Source organism: Cuculus canorus, chromosome 7 (genome assembly GCF_017976375.1).
Source record: "Cuculus canorus isolate bCucCan1 chromosome 7, bCucCan1.pri, whole genome shotgun sequence".
Taxonomy (NCBI): domain Eukaryota; kingdom Metazoa; phylum Chordata; class Aves; order Cuculiformes; family Cuculidae; genus Cuculus; species Cuculus canorus.
Window position 1 is genome coordinate 32,620,352 of NC_071407.1, and position 21,501 is coordinate 32,641,852.

At 39.8% G+C, this 21,501-nt stretch overlaps 1 long non-coding RNA gene across 17 annotated transcripts in view; it reads left to right on the plus strand.

Annotated features, from left to right (window-relative positions):
- Nucleotides 1-21,501, plus strand: part of LOC128852689 (uncharacterized) — a 101,668-nt gene that overhangs the window by 14,326 nt on the left and 65,841 nt on the right. For 12 of the 17 annotated variants that reach the window (XR_008450671.1, XR_008450674.1, XR_008450665.1 and 9 more), the window contains 8 exons: nucleotides 908-1,112; nucleotides 6,993-7,138; nucleotides 7,264-7,453; nucleotides 9,150-9,282; nucleotides 9,783-9,892; nucleotides 11,300-11,361; nucleotides 11,889-12,045; nucleotides 13,407-13,499. This is a non-coding gene — a long non-coding RNA (uncharacterized LOC128852689). The remainder of the gene's footprint in view (nucleotides 1-907; nucleotides 1,113-6,992; nucleotides 7,139-7,263; nucleotides 7,454-9,149; nucleotides 9,283-9,782; nucleotides 9,893-11,299; nucleotides 11,362-11,888; nucleotides 12,046-13,406; nucleotides 13,500-21,501) is intronic. The other 5 variants (XR_008450664.1, XR_008450670.1, XR_008450677.1 and 2 more) reach the window with 3 other exon arrangements.

The window sequence follows — 21,501 nt, forward strand, 5'->3', positions numbered from 1 at the left end:
TGTCATTGACAGATGGTTCATTTCATAGAAACCGTCAGGAAGTGTATTAAAAACACAAAAAAGAAATCTAGAAAGTTTCTCAAGGGGCTACAGATTTGTGTTGCCAAGACCATGAATCTCTGTAGGGTGATCAAAATGACAGCCGGTAGTTCATGTTTCTCTCTAATTGCAGAGCTTGAAATGAGTTGTGCCTGCCTTACTTGTGACTTCTTTTTCTCCACACATTGCTAACCTTACTATTTACACTGCTCTATTGGATTTAAATTATTATTCATATGCAAGATTAAACAGTTCCTGTGGTGGAGAGGCTGAGATAGAGTCAAAGCAGTAATACACCTTCATATGTTGTTACAGCAGCTTAGCAAAGCAAGAAAGCACTGAGCTGTACGGAGCCTTAAATGTCAAGGCTGTGAGAATGGAACCGCGTCAGAGGCAGTGTCTTTTAGAAGAGCTACAAAACTTGGTTTCTTTGATTGTATGTCGGAACTCTGGAGTTTCTGAGTCTGGATAATATTTGCACTCGCCCACGTATTGATGAGTAAAACATCCCAGCCAGGTGTCTGAAAGGCAATTTTTTTCAGTGCTGATCTTGTAAACTCGTTAATTAATGTGTTTGATACCTACTTAATAATTTGAGAGTATCTTATCCCGGGCATACTGTCCTCCTGTTGAATATTTAATACATTAGTGTAGTAAGGAGAAACAATAGGAGGGAAAATCCTAAATTTGAATATGAGAGATGTGGAGAGGTTTTCTGGTAAAAGCACTGGAGAGTTGAACTATGATGAAGACTGCGTGTTCTCTGCAGTCTCACATTGGAGTTAAGAGAAGCAGCTACTCTATTCTACTCTGTTCTAAGAGGTCTTAATTCTGATTTCAATTTTTTTTCCTTTTTTCTTCCACACAGAAGCTAGTTTGTTACACTAGCGGAGCCAAGCAAATGGCTATTTATGAACTTTGTGGAGACTGAAAGGAAGAGATGAGACTCAAAAAAGTCTTCCTACCAAGGTGGCTGGTGACATAAAAAAATTGAAACCTGCTATGTGACTGAAGCTAATGGGCCTTACAACATCTCAAGTTCTCCTGCTGGGAACTAGAGACAAATGCAGAAGGTGGGTGAGCTTTTAATAACTGCACTAAACTTTACTTCTTACAGTTGTAGTCTAAAGAAAATGTTGGTGTTCCAACATTTCTCCTCACTGTCAGAGATGGCAGAGGAAAGCCAATACTGAAGTAAACCATACATAAAGTATTCAGGCGATGTTTTCCTAATTTTCTTAATAATCAGTTATGGAGGGAATGAGCTATCTGACAAATGTCTACAACAACCTTACTAGATAAAGTTGTTTTTAAATGCATGGTGGGATAAATTAAAACATGTATCCTTAATTGTTAAGCCAATACCCTGGCACAATCTTCTTCAGCTGACCTGTCTGCCTGTGTTTTTCTCCAAACAAACCCCAAGATTTCATTAGTCACTCACTTTTTCTGTATAAAAATTTTTTAGAACTCAGTGTTGCACAGTTTCAGTTTCGAAGTCAAGAAATGAATGTTAGCTTGGAAAATGTGAGCTAACGAGAACAATAACCCATCAGGGGCCTGAACCAAGCAAACAAAGGTGTCAAGATCAAACGTTAGCAATTCCTTGAGCTTGCAGAAATCCTATGGACACAAGAGGGGTGGGTGCAACGAGAATTACTAACACTTGGTGCTGGAAACAAAACCAGTAACAATGGTAGACTATTCTATTTATTATCTTTTTTCCCCTCTTCCAATGATTAAAAACCTCCAACAACCCACAAATTTATATTCTGATTAAACCCAAGGACATTACCTGCCTCTGGTAATGAAAGAATTAAGCAAATGATCCTTTTATTGCTTTGTTCTCAGGTCTTTATATAATTCTCCTCATATTTTTCTTGTCATTGAAGTGTCTGAAAGCCTTCCATTTAAACAGTGTGACTAATTTCTCTTATAGGTTTGTTTCTGTCCTTCTTTTTTAGTGGGAGACATATAAGCAGCGCTTGCCTTGGTTGTTTCTAGGTTATATTATCTTTTCAGTTTTTAAATAATGCCTAATTATTAACTGAGCATTTGCTAGGGGGAAAAAAGATAGTTCAAAGACCCCACCAAACCCAGATGCAGAGATGGTTTTGTAAGTGATGTGGAGTTACTTCTACAGACATCTCTTGCCAGATGGACCCTGTAATTGGAAAAGCATGAGATGGTCAAAAGGAGGGCACAGTATCATTAGAAAGGTCCACGTTACTGGGAAATGGCAACATAACATTGTGAACTCTCTGGAATTCTAGAAAGAGTGAAGAATCAGTGTGGTCAAAGTGATAAAGGTTGACTCAAACTCCTTACTACTGATAGATTGCCTCCAGGCAAGGCACAGCTTGGCCGAGTTGCTGCATCAACTGCATTTGGCTTCATTGATTAGCGTCCTCCTCCAGATCTGCTTGAGCTATGATACTGATGTATCTGAAATCTGATATATGACATCTTTATTTATATTTCATTGCACAGATCTTCCAAACTCCAGCCGAAATAACAGTTATGGATACAACTTCATTAGACAGAGCAAGTTTAATCAGCCTTTTTTGCTTGTCCAAACATGTATTCTGGTTCAGCTGCATGTAGCGTTTCCCGGTGAATAGCAGATTTCGATATGCATTTTTTTCCACATGAATGGTAACACATCAGGCTTCCTTTAAATGGCTCTCAGAATAAAATTCTTGCAAACCTGCATAAAAATGATTTAAAAATTAAATATTTGGTTATTTGTAGAGCCACTTGAAATTTCAGTGAATTCTCATGCAGTAGAAAGAATGTGTAAGGAAAGCTGGTTTCACTGAAACCATTAGTTCTTGGAAGTTAAGTTCTCAAAATAGTTTCTTATAATATTGAACGTATTAGGGTAAAATCAGATACTGCTATGGTGAGCTCTGAGGTAAGGCAACTTTCAGCACCCCGTGTGAGTGGGACCCCATATGGAGTGAACCCAAAATCTCTTGAAGCCCCTTCTAACCTAAATTGCTTTATGACTCTCTGTACAAGAAACATGAAAGAAATGTTATAATACTCAATCACTCTGTTCACATCGGTTCACTAATTAGAATCAGCAAATGTATATGTTATTTCAGGTTGTCAGACTCTTGATACCCGAGAAGAGAAATAGCAGCCTGACTGAAGGAAAAGCAGCCCTTTAAATACCAAAATAACAATACGAAACTAGAAAAGAACTTGTTAAAAATGTCTGGAAGTTTGTTTTAGGGCATGAAGCAGAAAACAAAAGCAGAAGTAGCCATATATTCACTCATGCGGGGAATTTTCCATGGTTAACTTGGTTTTCTGGCACTGACAGCTTCTCAGGTGAGCCAATTCCCTCTGGTGAGGCCGGTCTGTACCTTCTCAGTCTGTGCCTTGGACTTCTTTCCCACTTTCAGCTGCACACAGGCACATGTCAGTGTAGGTTTTTTGCAATGGCCGGTCACTGGGTTTGGCGGGATGTCACTGGCTGATGGTGAATGTCACATCATATTTGAAATGAGCAGAAAGCACATTGATTTGCACTCACGGAGGAGGAAACGTATTGGAAAATAGGAATTTTATTAGCAATGTATGAAATGTTTTCCTGTCTAAGTAATGCAATACTGGTATTTTGATAAAGATAAGTATTTCTTTGGATATGATGACTCTGGGAGGGACAGTATGTTTCCTGCTGCAGATTGCTTTTTTGTGTTTTTTTTCCTACTGCTTTTTTAATTTCTTTTTTCTTCTGCTTTCTAAAGACCCCCTATAAGAATTCATGCTTCAGGAGATATGCACACCTGGGATTTAGTTGGAATCACCTCAATAATAGATAAGAGGAAATGCAGAACATAATTGTCTTCTTTTGATACCTCCTTCTTCATGCCCTTCTTGCCCTCCCCCCCAAAAAAAATGAAAACAGCGAAGGCTTGAAAGGAAAGACACAGACTGTACCAATCTGCAGTCAGCAGAGAAAATAGCCTTTTCTCAGTGCTTTTTGTCATTTCCAGGAGGGACTCCCTCTGGTGTGACTGGAATAGTGGGTTGCTGAGCCTCAACACTCCTCTGCTGCTAGTAGTTACTCGTGATCTTATTGCCAAGGTTTACTTCTCTTCCTCTGCATTAACGATCATATTAATTATTGTATGGTAGCATTAGCCCATGTGATGAATCTGAAACTTGTAGGTTTGGTCCTGACTGACATCTATGCTTGTGCGTGTGTGCACCTATAGATGTCAGGATAAACAAGACATTTGTATGTGTGGTTGTGTGCATGTGCATATAAGTGTGCATGTAAAGATATTTACGTGTGTGTTCATGCACATCTCACCTACAGGATGGAATTTCTGTGAACTTTTTCACAGCACAAAAGAAACTCAGTCAATAACAAATTACTCGGGTTGCAAAGTAAAAACTGTAAGGAATAAAACATTTCAGTACTGAGATTTAATTCCTCTTTTGAGTCTTTTCTGTACTAATGAAACTTGGTCTCCAGAAAGGTGGAAACCACCAGGAGACCTGTCCCTGAAAGCCTGACTCATGCCTGCCCAGGAAGCTTTTTGTGCAGATTGCCTGCTCCATCGTGAATTATGCTCCCCCTTCCACTGAAGTCTTTTTTATCCATTTGTTCGTTTGTTTTTTTTTTTCCTCAGGAGACATGAGAGATCAGGGCAGGTGGCAGTAAGGGCTGCAAAATGTTACTCATGGTGTGGCCTCTGCATGGTGCTGTAGTTTGAGGTAAATTAGAGTCAGTTTTATGACTAACTCAATTGCTGTAAGTATGTTCGTTCTCTGAAAACTAACTGCGTGTCTCTTGAGACTGCGTTCTTCTCTGAAGTGATAACACAGGGCACTGATATGCAAAAAGCTACTTAACCAAGGCCATCCTCAAGCTAGTGGAAAAAGAACTGCACCTGTGAGGAGGAGCGAATGGGGCAGGTGATCCTAAATGGACCAGCAGAGGATTCCACCCATATATCCCATATTTGGTATAGATTGAGAGATCACAAGGGTCTCTCTCTCTTTTGCAATGCCGGACGCCCAGTTTTTGCGATGCCAGACGCCCTCGTCTGTCTGGTTACTCCTGATCCAGGATCCATGTGTTCCTGAATCTAGTTCATGAGTCCAGCTCCCTCCTGGTTGTGGACCCATCCCCTCATGTCTGCTTTCCATTTGTGGTGATGTACAGTCATCGAGGAGTGGGGGTGCAACCTCTTATATTTGTATATATTTTATTGCTTTCTAATTATTTTCATTCTTATCATTATCATTGCGTTAAGGCTGTAGTTTCCAGCCCGTAAGTCTTTTTCCTCTCATTTCCCTCTCCCCTTTCCCTGAGGGGTGTTGGAGGGGAAGGGATTTTGAAGGCTTAGCTGCACAGTTTAACTGCCACGTTTGGCCAGGTGGGGCTAAACCGTGACACGTGGCCATGTAATTGGGAGGGAATTCAGGGCATCGAGTGGAAACTTTTAGAGCAGGACCATCTCTGCTGTGTGCATTGAAAGGAAGCAATTTAATCATTGCTTTCTGCATCACCCCAGCTCAAACAACACAAGTGATTGCACTGGAGGCTCCTGCACTTGATGGAGTCTGGCTGGTGCTTAAGTGCTTGGTTAAGTAGGTGCGTGATACAGTGAATACAGAATTTCTCTGAGGGCAAGAGCTGTATATTAAAACAATGCTCTGAGGTAAATAAAATTGTTTCTCATGGGCCTTTTAGCTGTTGGATGATTCCACTGAATGAAACCACTAAAAAGATGACAAAGATTTTCTTCCTTTAGGTGATTTTTTACATCAGTTGCTCTGATAGCCATTGATAGATATTTATATATTGCTTTTACTAAACTCATTTTCTTTTAGGTGATATTTTCATTGCAATGTCATATGTTCTGAATCTGTCAAGGTGGAATCTTTTTTGTCTTTTTTTTTCTTATAGCACAAAAAAAGGGCTTTATTTTATCTGAATGTGGTGATCATTTTTCTGCTCATAAAGATTAAAGGCCAGAAGTACTGTGGCATGAAGCCATGTGTTTATATCCACAGGTCAGATACCACACCAGTTCATCATATCGTTATGTTTAACATGGGCTTAGCGGTAATTCACCGAATATTACAGCCAAGTTCTAGGGGTTGCTGAGCAGAGGTTAAATTTGCTATACTGTGATAAATTGTGCCCTGTGGTTCTGTGACAGACCAACAACTCTGTCTTCTGGAGACAAGGAGAGGCTAAGTTCAGTCTGCTTGGAGCTCATGACCCTTCTCAAAGTTTAGTTTCTGTGGTATAACTGTTTATATTCTGGCATGCAACCCTCTTAAAAGTCTGTTAAACTGACTTTACTCCTGGTGGCATTGGCCACATACACCTGCAGATGTAACACCTGTAAGCCAGCCCCAGCCTCACCTTGGCAGCCTTATGCAGACTTTGTCATTCGGGGGAAAAGCAGTTGTGTGAAGGAAATATCCAAAGTTACGTTAGAGAGGATAAAATATTCAACCCTGAATCTCTATTAGTGTTATAAGCTAGGGAATGTCTTTCGTTGAAACAAATATCGTTTGCAATAGTTATTTCATATTAGGGTATATCATAGAATCATAGAATCATAGAATAGTTTGGGTTGGAAGCGACCTTAAAGACCATCCAGTTCCACCCCCTCTGCCATGGACAGGGACACCTCCCACTGGCTCAGGCTGCCCAAGGCCCATCCAACCTGGCCTGGAACACCTCCAGGGATGGGGCAGCCACAGCTTCCCTGGGCAACCTGGGACAGTGGTCCACCACCCTCATAGTGGAGAAATTCTTCCTTATATCAAGCCTAAATCTGCCCCTCTCCAGTTTATACCCATTCCCCCTCGTCCTATCCCCACAAGCCTTTATGAGTAGCCCCTCTGCAGCTTTCCTGTAGCCCCTTCAGGCACTGGAAGATCGCTCTATAGTGTCCTCTGAGCCTTCTCTTCTCCAGGCTGAACAACCCCAACTCTCTCGGCCTGTCCTCATGTGAAAGGTGCTCCAGCCCTCGGATCATCTTTGTAGCCTCCTCTGGACCCGTTCCAACAGCTCCATCTCCTTCTTACGTTGAGGATTCCAGAACTGGACACAGTATTCCAGGTGAGGTCTCACAGGAAAGGAATAGAGGGGCAGATATGTCAAGTTTTTTACGACACCTTTACAGTTGCTGGTGCTTTCCCATTCACCCTTTTTACTTCCTCCTGTTTCTGTATCTCCACATACAGCAAGAGTTTTCCGCGTGACAATTACTACAACTGCAATTTGCTCTGGAAGTTTTAAATTCATCAGTGGAAATTGCACCTGGCTGCCCAGCCTGATGGACTGCCGAGACAGAGCGATACAATGAAGCACTCTCTTACGGAGTGGGGAGGCAGAAAGAAAAAGGAGCTGCAGACAATCTTGTCTCCTGAAAAGGTGAGGAAAAAATTTCCTATAGCAAACAGCTTTTAGTCTTGAGAATGCTTCACTATATCAAGAGCTTCACCACTGCAAGGTTCAGTGGTTGTCACAGATATTTACAACCTGCGTGCAAGGGAACTGTTGCAGATGGCGGGCGGAAAAAAGTACAGATGCATAAATTTAGTGAATGTACCTCTGACCGACTGCGCGTGCGACTGCAAAGCACAGTCCGCTGAAGGAGAAGAAAAGAAAAAAAGGAGTCAGGAAGAAATATAGGTAGCATTTGTCTTTCATGATGGATGCGGCGACATCACCTTTCTAACACAATTGCTTTTTAATTCACTTTAAGAGACTTTGGCTTGGTTGCCGATTGAAAAAATGAGATTCTCAGGAAAAAGATTGTGAAGATGCTGTGATTAATCTTGAGGCAAATCTGAGACTTTTCTGAAGAAATCTTTATTAAGCAATATCCTAATTTCATCGTTTCCCTCTTCTCCCTTGGGATATAGCCAGTCTCTTGGTTTTCCAGCTAGAGGGAGCAGACAGGACTGCCCAGAATGGATTAACTTCTGTTCAGTCCTTCAGAAATCACTGTGAGCATGAATTCCATTTAAGTAACACAATCAGAGACTTAATTTATTATCTAATTGATAAGAAATAGAGCCTAGGAAGCCTAGGCAATGAAAGCAACTTCTACAGGAAATATTTCACCAAGAGAAAGAGTCATAGGAATGTACCAAAGGCAGAAAATTGAGCTACAAATTAAATAGGTAAAAATATTTCTACTTTTTTTTTTAATGGAACTTGGGAGTGCCTCATATTATTTATTTGTAGATGTGACATTGTAGAGAGGTCTGGAAGAGGGAGAATAACAAGAGAGGTGGAAGCTAAAAGGGAAGGGAAAAGAGCTGAGAGGGGTGTAGGGAATTAGGGAATGAAGACATAGGTGGAAAGTGTTTTATAAGAGAGGAAGCACAAAGCAATGGCATTTCTGATCTCTGAGGATATGCTGAGGTATGAAAAGCTGGAAGATATTTTATGCAGGGCTCTCAGGGGTACATTACCTGCCCGAGGGCAGAGCCCAGTGCTATCAAGGATGCATTTATATCTCTGCAAAAGGTGTTTCTGCTGCCATGGAGAATTGTTTCAACTTCATTGCTATGCATCTTTTTTGGAGTTTGAGATCATCTAATAGATGCTGCTCTATGGAAGTGTTACTGCTGAGCACATGATGATTTCTCACTTCTGTACGTGCTTTGTGAATGTAAGAAATCTGTTGCTAGATGAATTTCTGTTCCTTACATGCTGTGACCAGGGACAGATTTGATTTACCAGCTGCTCTTTTGCAATTTGTCCTTTGCCATCACTACCCGTGGGGATAATACTTCTCCTCCCCTGCCCTCCTCCAAAAGGCAAACATGACAGCAAAAGCTACTCTCATTTAAGGTGGGCAGGGAGAGAAGGTGTGATTTAACTATCAAATTTTCCATGTTTTTACAGTTTTGCCCCTGTAAACAGGAGAGGCAATTACTTTATAAACCCCGCAGGCAGTCACATCAGACCATCCACCTCTGTTTTCCTTGCTTGTCTAGCTCTTCCCAACCTGTCCCTATGCACGGACTCACCACCCTGTGCATCCCTTCCATCCACATGCTGCATCTCTCTCCTCCATGAGTTTAAAACAGTTCCTTCCTTTGCCCTGTAACTTCAGTATTTATACGGGGCTTAAGAAGAAGGAAAGTGGAAGAAACCATCAAGTTTCCAGGGCAGCTTCAGGAAGACGATAGCCGGAGTTCAGAATTAAGCAGCAAGTACCAAGAAGGATGCTGTGGACTAAGGAGCAGGTAAGAGCACTGTGCTGAGCCAGTGTAAGGTCCAAGCACTTGCAATTAATTCAAAGTAACTATAAATGAAATAAACATGAGGAAGCTTGAAATGTTTTCTACCCCATTGGTTTTTAAACCTGCTTTAAAACAAAAACTCCAACCCCAGTTTCAAGGCTAGTTTCCAAAATCAGGTTTCTTTCCCCCGCAGATATACCTTTGCTCTATTCTGTATCTAATGCTATAAAATATGCGTGATAGTAAAGTTTCTAATTAAGTTTTTGGAGCTCTATGCCAAACTTTTCTCTTAGGGATGAGAGAATACGAATCATTTGATGATTATTTCTAACAAAGGTCAACCAATCGGTTTGAGAAATACAAATCAAAAGGTTGATTCTCAAATATTTATTATAAGAAGATGAACATGCAGCAGGCTATAATTCATATGGTAGAATGAAATTCTTGCTAAATCATCACATCATAAAGAAAATTGCTTTTTTAATTTAATATTTCTCTTTCAGCTGTTTCTATAGAGACATGCTAATTTAGGAGCTTAATTTATCATCTGGAAGAATATTATGCTAGATACAAGTTTTCACCAAATCACTTCCTAGTGAAACCAAAGACTCACGTAAGTGAAGCATCTGAGTAAAAGCACAAATTGCCTTCTTCATTATGGCATAATGGAAAATCATGTAATGGCACATTGTTCCTCTGGCAGCAAAGGAGTGGATAAAAATGTTCTTCACTGCTGATTTCATCACTGAAATACAGTACACTCAGCTGTGAAAGAACAGCAGCCTTTTTACTAAAGATGTAGCATGACAAAAAACCCATTTCTTCCTTGAGATAATGTTGGTCCTATAGCACTTGACCCAGCACGTGCTGAAAAATGATAACAATGGCTAATAGGTCCGCTGGAAACCTGCCGCTGGATCTTCATTAGCCTTTTAACAACTGGATGGAAAACTTTTCATATATATAATTTACCCAATATGAGGGGTCTCCAGTCCACAAACAATGACACAGAGAGGAAATCTCTCCATTGTCAGCAGGGATGAGTGCCCCTTCCAATCCCTCTTCCCACTAGGACGCTGTGTGGCCACGTGCCAGGCCTTTTCCGCTCTGATTTGACAAGGGCCGGGACAAAGCACAAAGTATTTGGAGGACCTTAGCTCCTCAGGTTTACTTTGGCCCTTTCAACCTCACTGCTATGCTCCTCATAGCTCCTCAGCTCTTGAGGTGAAGATCACTGGTTTTCCCAGATAACCAGTTATTCCTGCAAGCATTTGAGGGGTGGGATTAACCACCGCTGAGGAACTCTAAATGGGCACCATGCAGAACCTAAGAATACCTCATTTCCAAAAGCTGGTAAGGAACAAAAACTAGAATGATGGGTTTGTGGTGTTTCTTCTGTGACCTTAAACTATCACTTAATTATTTTCAGAAATATTTTATCAAAGCCATCGTGACTAGAGAACAGCTTGACCAAACTGATGACCTTTAGTTTGACTGACCTGGTGCACAGCACGTTTTGTTCAGTGAATGAGTCAACGTTAGAAGTGATCATCTATTACCAAATGATACATATTTCATAAAGTGTGTGAAGTGATGATAATTCAGTTAGATCAGATAGAGATGTCTCAATTAACAAACTGCCAGCCAATTGCCGTCTCTGTTGAACTGCAGAAATAAAATTATTTCTTTATGTACCTTAAATGTGATTTATGCAGACCATAAAATATGTTATAGACTCTATATTTAAAAAAAAAAACCCACAAAAAAACCCCAAAACAATGCAGTGCTGGCCTAGTGCAGCAAAAAAGCTCTGAAAGATTAGCAATACTTACAAATAAAAAACATTTCTTGTATCTATTATGCACGACATATGATTAAAAAATATAGATACTGAAAGATTGTTGGTTCTGTGATACCATATTGGTATGTAGAAGTTTTCATACGTGATAAGGTAAAACAAGCAGGCTGAGAAATGCCATGGAGACATTACTGCAATCAGTGAAATTATTTTTATTTCCAGTCGCCTGCGGCTGCGCAGAGATTCACTTTGTGTTCAAGTTTCTGCATTTTCAGTGGTGTCAGGTAAGCAGACCAGTGTGGATTTGTTTCATGCAGTCTGCTGCAGCCTTCACACTTTTAAGCTGCACTGTGAATTCCTAGGGCGTTGCACATGCTCCCAGCCCCCATAAAAATCCCTGAAGCTATCTGTCTCGGGTTGAGGAAACCTTGTGTACTTGTTCTCTTGTGCTTCTCACCCAACTGGGGACCTGCCTGGGAGCCCAGCTCTGCAGGAGGCCTGGCATTATAATGGACAATATCAAATGCTTTAAAAGTTTTTAAAATGCCCTATTTTGGTTTCTATTTTTCCTTTTACACTGCAGACACATTCCCTGGTTTTATATGGGAAGCGCTTCACCTTTACTACTTATGGGAATTTCCACAGCCCAAAGGCATGAAGATGAATTTTGTGATCATTATCTCATTACCGCAATTGGTTTTTATTTGCTGTTTACAATTGATTTTCTCTGTATAAAATAACATTTTGTTTAATTTCCTGCAGATTGATCCCAGGCTACCAAAGACTAAAATTTTGGTGTTTTTTTCTCTAGGATTTTGATGTTCCCAGCCTGTGAACCTGGAGGATATCACTGCTGTTCTACCTTTGTGCTCTGCTCATGGGGCTCCGGGCTAGACCCCAGATTCTGGCAAGGAGATAAAAGCACCCAAAACCTAACTACAAAACATTTCATGCCTGGCACTGCAAAGGTAACTGTTGCTGTCCTATGTAACACCCAACTACAGGGTTTGCTGTTGCTACATCCTGATGTTTCTCTTGGGGTTATGCTGGCCTTCGTCCCTCCCCTCAGTGCTCACTGCTGGTTAACCTGCTGGAATAGCTCATTTATTTAATTATTTGTTACTATTTTTTACTGCTACGGCGTATCTGTAGAATTGTTTGGAACATTTTTTAAACATATGGATTACTTTGGAATTTGTTAAGCTATTGATTTTATTTTCATCGGTCTACAAATACAACGGTCCAGGCTGGTCATGTAAAGCACAGATAGCACATTATATCAGTGAAGCATTTTGAAAATGTCACTATAAAATTATTATATACATTCAATATGTGGCTTTCACAAAATCGCTGAATTTTTTAGGTCGGAAAATACCTTTAGGGTCATCAAGTTCAACTGTAAACCTCATGCTGCCAAGTCCCCTAAGTGCCACACCCACATGCCTTTTAAATCCCTCTGGGGTTGGTGACTCAACTGCTTCCCTAGGTGGGCTGTTGTAATGCTTGACAGCCCTTTCAGGGAAATGATATTTCCTAATATCCAATCTAAACCTCTCCAGGTGCTCAGGACTGCATAAGGTCACCACTATGAGCAGATGTTCAAAACCAAAGCATTCTGAACATGCACACAAATTTCTACCTTTTTTTTTTTCCAACAGGAAAAAGCATTGTTGGTGATCTGTTTCTTGAAACTAAGCTTATGGTTTCATTTTCTGCATGTTATTAATTGAAAGAATTGCATTGTTTTCATCATACAGAACTATATATATAAAAAATGTTTATTGGCCTCTTCTAGCTCAGAGGTGGAATGGTTGGCTGACCATTCGTTTGAACCCTGGAGAAAAGGATTGTCTTTCTACTGCTCTACCAGGAATTAGGAAGACAAGATTTTGGAATTTTTCTGAGAGAGAAGCTGAGAATTAGTCATTGTTCATAGAGCTGTATCCGAGTCCTGTTTTGGAGCTGCATCACCAATAGAGCTTGCAGCTGAGCGGTAACAAAAATGGGTTGAGAAACTGCAGCAAAAGCTTAGAAGAATTATTTAGCTTAAGTTACTGAATATAAACAGCTCAGCTTTTTCACCTCTTTGAAGAATTTCATATGATTTAATACCGGCACATGTAACTGCAAAACTAAGGACTTATCAATGAATTATGAGTGTCTCTGTTTTCACCAGTTAGCTGTTCTATTTCTGAGCAACCTGTGACAAGGTATTTCAACTGATAACTTGGATTAGATGTTTGCGTACTTTTTATTGGCTGTTTCTCTAGAAATTGATAGGTTCTTAGTGTAGCACCAACTGACAGTGTTTTTATGATGCTTTTTTGAGGTCGCATGATACATGAGGTCATTATGGAGAATTTGAGATCAAAATCGTCTTCTGGGGCTGCTAATTTTGTGGCTCAGCTTGAGGCTTTTTCAGGTATTTTCCTGCTTTATTCTTTTCTCCAATCTAAGTGCTGGTCTACTAGATGTTTTTGCAAGCTTACAGGAGCCTTCAGCAATTCTGCAAAAACTGGCTCATGTCCCACCTTTGGCCACTCAGAGAAGATGTTGGAAATAATAGTTAACCAGAAGATGCTGATTTTAAGTTGCTGAGCCCAGCTTCAACGGTAATTCTATTTTAATGCAGGACCAGGAGCTTTATAGCAAAGGAAGTAATTTTTATTCACTAACATGAAAATCCTATCTTCTTAGAGTGCCCTGACATCCTCGCTGAGTGCTGCTCCCTCAAATCGGCATTGGTTATGCCTCCTTTGCTCACCTTGGGCATACAGTGAGGCAAATATCTGCTAGGGAAAACTGTAATATTTGGAGCGATAGAAATGCCTCAGTTGGTCAAATTGAAGGTCCAGAAGCATTCTGGTCAGTACCACAAAGCTGTTAACCGTCCTTGCCTAAAGATGTGACCAACAGCTCTGAAAATGAATACATTTCTGTCAGTTTGCATTTGCATAGAGTTATGCTTCTTTGTTTGGTTTTTGGTCTGTGTTATTTCTAATACACTTCACAAAATCCACTTACACTTATAACTACCCTATCTTTTGGGCTTATCAGGAGAAAGCTAAAAGGACAATGTAGGATTTCCCAGAAAACTGTTACAGAAAATTTGCGCATTGCTCTTTCATGAAGTGGGATGATCACAAGATGATAAAAGCATCTTCAAAGAGAGTGGCAGATTTTAGTTATGAGCACTTCTCATATGCCTTCAAACCACGCATCAACCCTTTCTTATCAAAAGTATAGCTACCATGTGTGTGTGTGTTAGCTGTAGACCAAATATACTTGCAGTACTTCCCAGTGTGGAGCAGATTTCTTTGTTGGCAGCCAAGCACAGGCAGAGTGCCATTGATTTTCGGTAGACTGAAAATACAGGGCAGTGGTTGGAGAAGCAATGTGATCCTTGCCTGAGGAAGGATTACTCAATCTACATTAGACTGGGATGAAAAACCAAAAGTCAATCATTATCAGATACAAGTTCAACTTACAGATTTTCTAGTCACAATGTGTTAAGTTGTGATGATTTACCAATGGTGGTTTATAGACTCTCTTGAGATTTTCATTCAAATGAATAATTCTTCTCAGTGTAAGCAGTACAGATCCCATACAACAACGAAGTCACTGGATCAAACACTGCACACTGCAAGGTTGCTTATTCTTACAAATGAAATGAGTCATGATAGCGGCTTAACAAGTCTATGTTTTTTTCTGATAAGAAAGATATTGATGAGTGGAGAAAAGGAAGAAATGAGCGAGTAGAGGCTAAAAGTGGCTGAAAGATATAGGATGATAAAAGTAATCTACCTACATGAAAAAGCAGAATCATGATAGGAAGACTGGTCAAACGATGGAAAGCATAGAAATTAAAGAGAAGAAAGAAGATGGAGCAAGAGCCACATAATGGGGTTAGGAACATTAAATGGAAAGAAGATTTGAAAAAAACCTCACTCTAGCACATAAGGCAATCGGTGAGAAGAGAGGCCTTGGATCTGAACATAGGAGGTAGAGAAGAAGTTGTGGAGCAGTGCATGTGGTTAATGGTGAGGTCCTCAGTGCCCCATGGAAAATACCACCATTGTGGGAAGGTCCTGCTGTCCCATGTGGCTCTGATTGATTCTTGCTAAACCCCTCAGTGCTTTCAAATCATACTCCTGGGTTTCGTTTTCCACATGACAAAGCAAACTACTTAAGTCTCCTCTGAACTATCCAGATGGTCCATAGGTTTGCTAAGGGCAGTGTCAAAAAATGGAGACAATTTTCACTTCTGGGATTTCCACTCCCTGAATGTGGACATCCATCTCCTGCACAGAGCTCCAGTAGGTTCAGAGACTCACTTTGCACAAAAAGTGAGTAATTTTGTTCACCAAATCTTGAATTACCTTCTTCATGACGCTGCTATTGCCATTTTCAGTATTTCAGTAGATCCATTAACACACACTAAAAATAACTAAAGTTAGTTGTGCTTCCTTTTCCGTTTCAATTGTGACTGTATTTCTAGATCAAGGAAAATTATATTACTTCTGACTAACTGTATTTAAGTAGTATTGAGGAGGAAAACACAGTGCTTGGATTCTCATGGACGAGTTTCTAACACTGAGCCTATGAACTAAATATTTTTCCTATAATGAAAAAACATTTAAAACTGCTGTATTTTATTAGAATGGACTCAAAAAAATCTCTGCTGATAAAATTTTTGTATCCCTTTAACTGGTCTTGAAATCACATTTTGATTTTTTTTTTGTCAGCATCATAAAAACGATCTTTCCTTTGAAAATAATTACATATTGACTGCTGATTTGCATGCACTGCTGAATTTATTTTGAGAAAGATACAGTTTTATTAAAAGTAGGGAAAGTAAGTGCAACAAGCTTGGTGGAAGCTTTGCTATATACAAACAACTTTTGCAGGAAAGCATGACAGATATTCATTCAGAATTAGGAAAAGTTAAATTTTGATTTATTATTTTTTTCTGAATGTTTCTTTTTGCAAATAAATATTGTTTTGCAGAAAGGCAGTATTCAATGTCCTGAAAACATCCCTTAGTGTTTAAGCTCTGATCAAAAATGAGACATTTTTTTGCAGACTTTTATTGCGTGTTTTGGTTGACTGAGATGAATATGAGCTGCAAATCTCCAGGAAGGCTTTTTTGTGACTGTGGGCACTCTGATAATTCTGCAGAAATGTGTGTGGCTGTAGGGAGCAGCTTCCTTGAAGCTATTTTCCTGTGTCACAGGTTGCTATGTAGCTCTGCCATCCTTTGCTGAGCGTGCTCTGGTATAATAGTATTCCAACTATTAAACCATTAAAGCCTACCAGTGAGTTAATTACATTAGAGGTTACTTTTAAAATCTTCCAGTGATACTCTCCTGGGGAGCTGCATTTCAGAGGCGCCATTCCTCAGCATCCCCTCTCATGAGAGAATTCCTTGACTAAATTGAGAGTAAAGAGGATTGAATGTTTTCAGCCCTTCTTTAAATTGATGTCTCCAAGAGTAGCTCTGGTGCCAGGTGCTTGAGAAAAAACCACAGAGATACTGGAGATGAAATCTGAATAACCAATTTTAGCTGATGCTCATGTTTTGACTTTGTGGAGTCCTTAAGCACACATCGCTTCTCACCAACTTAAAGACGATTTTCTCATGTGGCAAGAGCGAGTGCTGAGTCAGCATGGCAGCAGTGCTGTACTTCTAAACATAAGGATTCAAAGTAGGACTTTCCAGTACCTGGAGGGGCTACTGGAAAGCTGGGGAGGGGCTGTTCACAAACGCTTGTAGTGACAGGAGGAGGGGCAATGGGTATAAACTGGAGAGGGGCAGATTTAGATTCAACATAAGGAAGAATTTCTTCCCCATGAGAGTGGTGAGGCCCTGTCCCAGGTTGCCCAGGGAAGCTGTGGCTGCCCCATCCCTGGAGGTGTTCCAGGCCAGGTTGGATGTGCCTTGGGCAGCCTGAGCCAGTGGGAGGTGTCCCTGCCCATGGCAGGGGGTTGGAACTGGATGATCTTTAAGGTCCCTTCCAACCCAAACTATTCTATGATTCTACGGTTCTCGGTGAGCAAAGAACACAAGTGTGTGCACAGATTGCCAGGGCTGTAGGGGACACATATTGCACTGATGCTGTTTGCAAGGGCTGTGTTAGAAAAACATGTAGCGGTAGGGTTGATTGAATCAAAATAGCTTCTTTCTCTGGGTCTTCCCAAAGCCCAGTCTGGATTGAACTACTTTAATAAAAACAAAAAACAAGGTAGTGAGTGGGTAGCAAAGCTCCTCTGGCTGCTCTTGCTGAATAGAAAAATGAAGATTACCCAGTCTAATTCCAGATAATTAATATACCCCTTTATATCTTGTATAAGCCATAGTTAGCCCACGCAGGTCACCAATACCAACACTACTGAGTTTAAGGATTTAAGGAGATTTGAAAAGGATTATATATTTATGTGAATAATAAGAATATTCTCTTATTTATGTCCCTGCATGAATATACTGCAGGGACACAAAATGCTTTTGTTTCAGAGTAGAAACATAGCACTGAAAGTTGAAGTTAGGATTTTGCTGTTACCCATCGAAGTTTGTCCACAGTGAGGTTTGTAACCCGGAACCAACAAAGGTGTGAGATGCTCACAAAAGAGCAGCACATCAACTGAGTATAGGCTGTGGGTGAGTTGGGCAAACACCAAAGCAAATGTATGGTTATCTGGATATCTTGGAGAACCAAGTCATTCCAGGAGGGAGTAGTTTTGAATCAGGGATGCATTTATTACTTTTTCCACTGCTACGAAATAAGAAGATTTGGATATAGTTGCTTTGGTCAGTGCTGCATCCTCCTGTGTAAGATATCTCTTTATGGGAAAGGGGAAATTATCTATGGAAATCCTGAGAGCAAACCTCAGTCACTTTGTCGTCATAAAATCCAAGTGAAATATTTGTACAGAGACTGAAAGTAGGTCTTGCACAGATATAATAGTCTATGACGTGCTAACTAATAAAGAGAATATGTATCAAATATCCAGATGTATTTAAATTAACAGGCAAGACTTTTTACCTAGTTGATTAATGGCAGACAGCATTGGGTAAATTAATTATGGAGAAGAAAAGACAGAAGAAAGTGAAATACAGTTGCTGTTGTAGCAGTATTAATTGTTCTCCGTCTGTCTGTAGAAACTAAAGTGAAATGGGAGAGATCAGCTCTCCTGCAAAAAAAAGGAGAGCTCAAAACGTTGGCTGTTAATATCAGAAATAATCATTAAAATTTTGACGTTCCCTGAAATTCAAGAAACGCCCTACTGCTTATAAGAAATGAAAAACAAATCTGAAACAAGTAAAAATGGTAAATCCATAATTCCCCATGATTTTGATAGGTGAGGCAACTTTCCCCACAGAGGAGAGTGTTAGCCAGCTCTGCAATGGCCATTAACCCCTTGAGCTCCTCCCAGGAGGGATCTGGAGCCTGTGAGGAGAGAAGCTCTGCAGAGGTTGCTCCCCGTGGCCAACCTCCCACAGAGCTGGCAAGCAGGTCTCTTCCATCTACAAAAGGTAACATTCAAAATAGGAGCCAAATTTAAAATCGATGTCTGGCTTAGACATCAGCAGAATTTACATTCATGTCTAATTAAAAAATAAAAGCACAAAAGTCTTTTTATCTTACTAAGGGACATAGTTCAGAAGCTCGATAAGATAACTCAGCATTAGTTTTGTTAAATTTTTAACTGTTGATCAAAATGTAAAAACAACAAAAAAGAGAGAGATTTATTGCCTGTATAATGCCTTAATCAGATAGCTTTATTAACAGAGATTATCCTCTTTCTTCCTAATTACCTCCTCTCATTTAAATGGTGGGTCTTTAGAGACAGAACTGAGGGGCAAATCCCTGACTGTAATGAAACTGTGTTTAATCTCCTCTTTTATCAGGACAGCATTATGCATAGACGGAGTTTGAGGTGTAGATGCAGCTTGTGGTAAAAATTAGATCACAACTTGTTCATAACTTTTTTTTTGTTAACATATTATGAGAATATGCTTTTTAAAAATGCTCTCACTCTTCAGTCATTTTTGTTCAATGCCGAGCATTGTCTTTCCAACAGTTAAAATCTCAGATCCTTGCTGGTAGTGTTGGTATTTAAGCACCAATATGTGCTTAAGCATTGGAGGAGAAAGGTCCTGGAAAGCTTCCTTGGGACTGAAGAGTGCCTGCAAAAGGTTTTTCCCTCCTGCAGGATTAAAGGAGTAAAAATAATATTTTAAAATAGGTTCATGGATTTTAACTGGCTAAACACTACATGCATATACGTAGTAGAGTGTTGCTTAACATCAAGTCTTAGACCTGTGTTCTAGGTTTCCATATTGCTAACATGTTCACATAGATCATATATAGTCTTTCCTATGTAGCATAGCAGGGGACCGTAAACAGCATCCAAAAAAAGATTAAATTTGGGGTTAGTATTCAAGAGAAAAGCCTTTATCTGGGGTATATTTAGTGGTCCCATAATTTTTTAATAAAACTGTTGATGCTAAAAGTAAAATATTGCTAGTGTTCTTTACGATGGAGAAAGTAAGAGCAAAAATGGAACAATAAAAGAACTTAAAATCAAAACAGCCAGGAGGAAAGAAAGATACAGATGTGTTCTCCAGCTGTGTTAATTTGCAAACTGGCCGTTAGCCTCTGGCCCATTATTCCACAGAGCTCACCAGAATGGAAAAGTCAAAAAATTATTTTTCCTGAGGAATGTAAAGAGATTCAAGGCATTTAATCCTTCTAAAGTGCGCTAAGGAAATACTATATTCCCCAGGAAGTGCAGATCAGCTGTATTTTAGTGATAGCAATTGTGCAGAGCTAATATGTCCATTAAAGTCTGTTGCTTTGCCTTTATTACATACGAAATAGAAATCTGAACTCTGCTAATGTACCCTTTTAACGTAGGATTAGTGTTCAGCCCTTTCACTTGGCTGCTGCTATGGGGTACATTCGGGAAAGGAAATACCAGTTACGTAAACCAATACATACATGTTACCATTTATAAAGAAGTGGAAATTCTGCATTATAATACTCATGATCTCCAGAAGAATGTCAGAGGAGATTATGGCCCAACTTCATTCTTTCAGTTTCTGCAGTTAAACAGAGGGGAATGATTGAAGGAGAGAGAGGAGAAAATGTGAAAACACTCTTGGACTGATAAGACACCAGCCCTGATAGTGGTAGATTTAATTCTCTTTTGGACAGAGATGCAGTATGAAAAAGATGCACGTTGGTTAAAGGCAAGGAGTTATGATATAAACAGATACGCAGTATAACTCATAGTGGTCAGTTCAGTCAAGTTGCTGTAAAATTCTCACATACATAAAGAAGGCAGGAAATTTCCTTGTAATTTCAATCAGAGAAAAGGTTCACTTAAAATTAGAATTCTTCTAGTCAATGAAACTGTGTTGTATTTCTAAAGAGTGCCGCTGTTTAATACGCTCACACTAAGCGATGTTCTTGAGGCATGTGTGTGCACATGTAAGTTTGGTGGCCTTTTGTAGTATGGTTATGTTTAAGATTACATCAAATAACACAGTTCAAAAGTGACTGAAAAGCCTGGTCTGCAATATCTCTCTGCAGTGGTTGAACGGGGATTTTTCATTTCATACATCATTTACAATTTGCTGCAGTGATTCTACAAAGTCAGTACACATCCTCCAGACAAAATGAAGAGCAGGAGCAAATAGAAATTTTTTTAAGATCCCTGTTGTCATCATTACACACGTTTGGCACCGATCTTATTTCACTGTATCTATCTCGCCAAATTGCCTAGAGCACTGTTTGGCACCTGGATATAGAATTCAGCTAATTTAATTTCTAAAGACAATCTTGTCATCACACGCTTTCCCATTTCATGTGTATGTACCTTCCATGTAGGACCAGGGAAGGCAGGGAGATCCAGCAGTCCAAAGCAGCTTGACAACCACTTAAAACAGAGAGTTTATTTGCTGGCATTATCAGTATCAATACATGCACAACAAACCTGCTTCTTTTTTCCCTCCGCACCTGAGTTGGCTTGGATATATCCTTCCCTTTCTTGGAGAGATTCCGGTTCTTGCCTTATCCTCTTATCCTCCTTTTGGCACAGGATGTTACAAGGTAGAAATATCGTTAATAATTTTATAGGTTTTATTTTAGTGACTTCGGAGGCCGTGAGAAAACTGGAGAAAATCAATGGGTTTACTTGTGATGAAGTTTTCTACAAAAACTGTTCATCATTGTAAAACCCTACTTGAGTTTTTTTAGCAGTTGTGTCTATTTGTAGTGAGCTTTCAGCAAACTCTGTCTTAAAGCACCTGAAATAAGCACTGTTATATTTTTCTACCATTAATCTGCACGTTGGAACTAGAGAGTTTCAAGGCTATCTCTGTTTGGGATCTTGGTTTAAGAGATTTGAATAATTATGAAGGT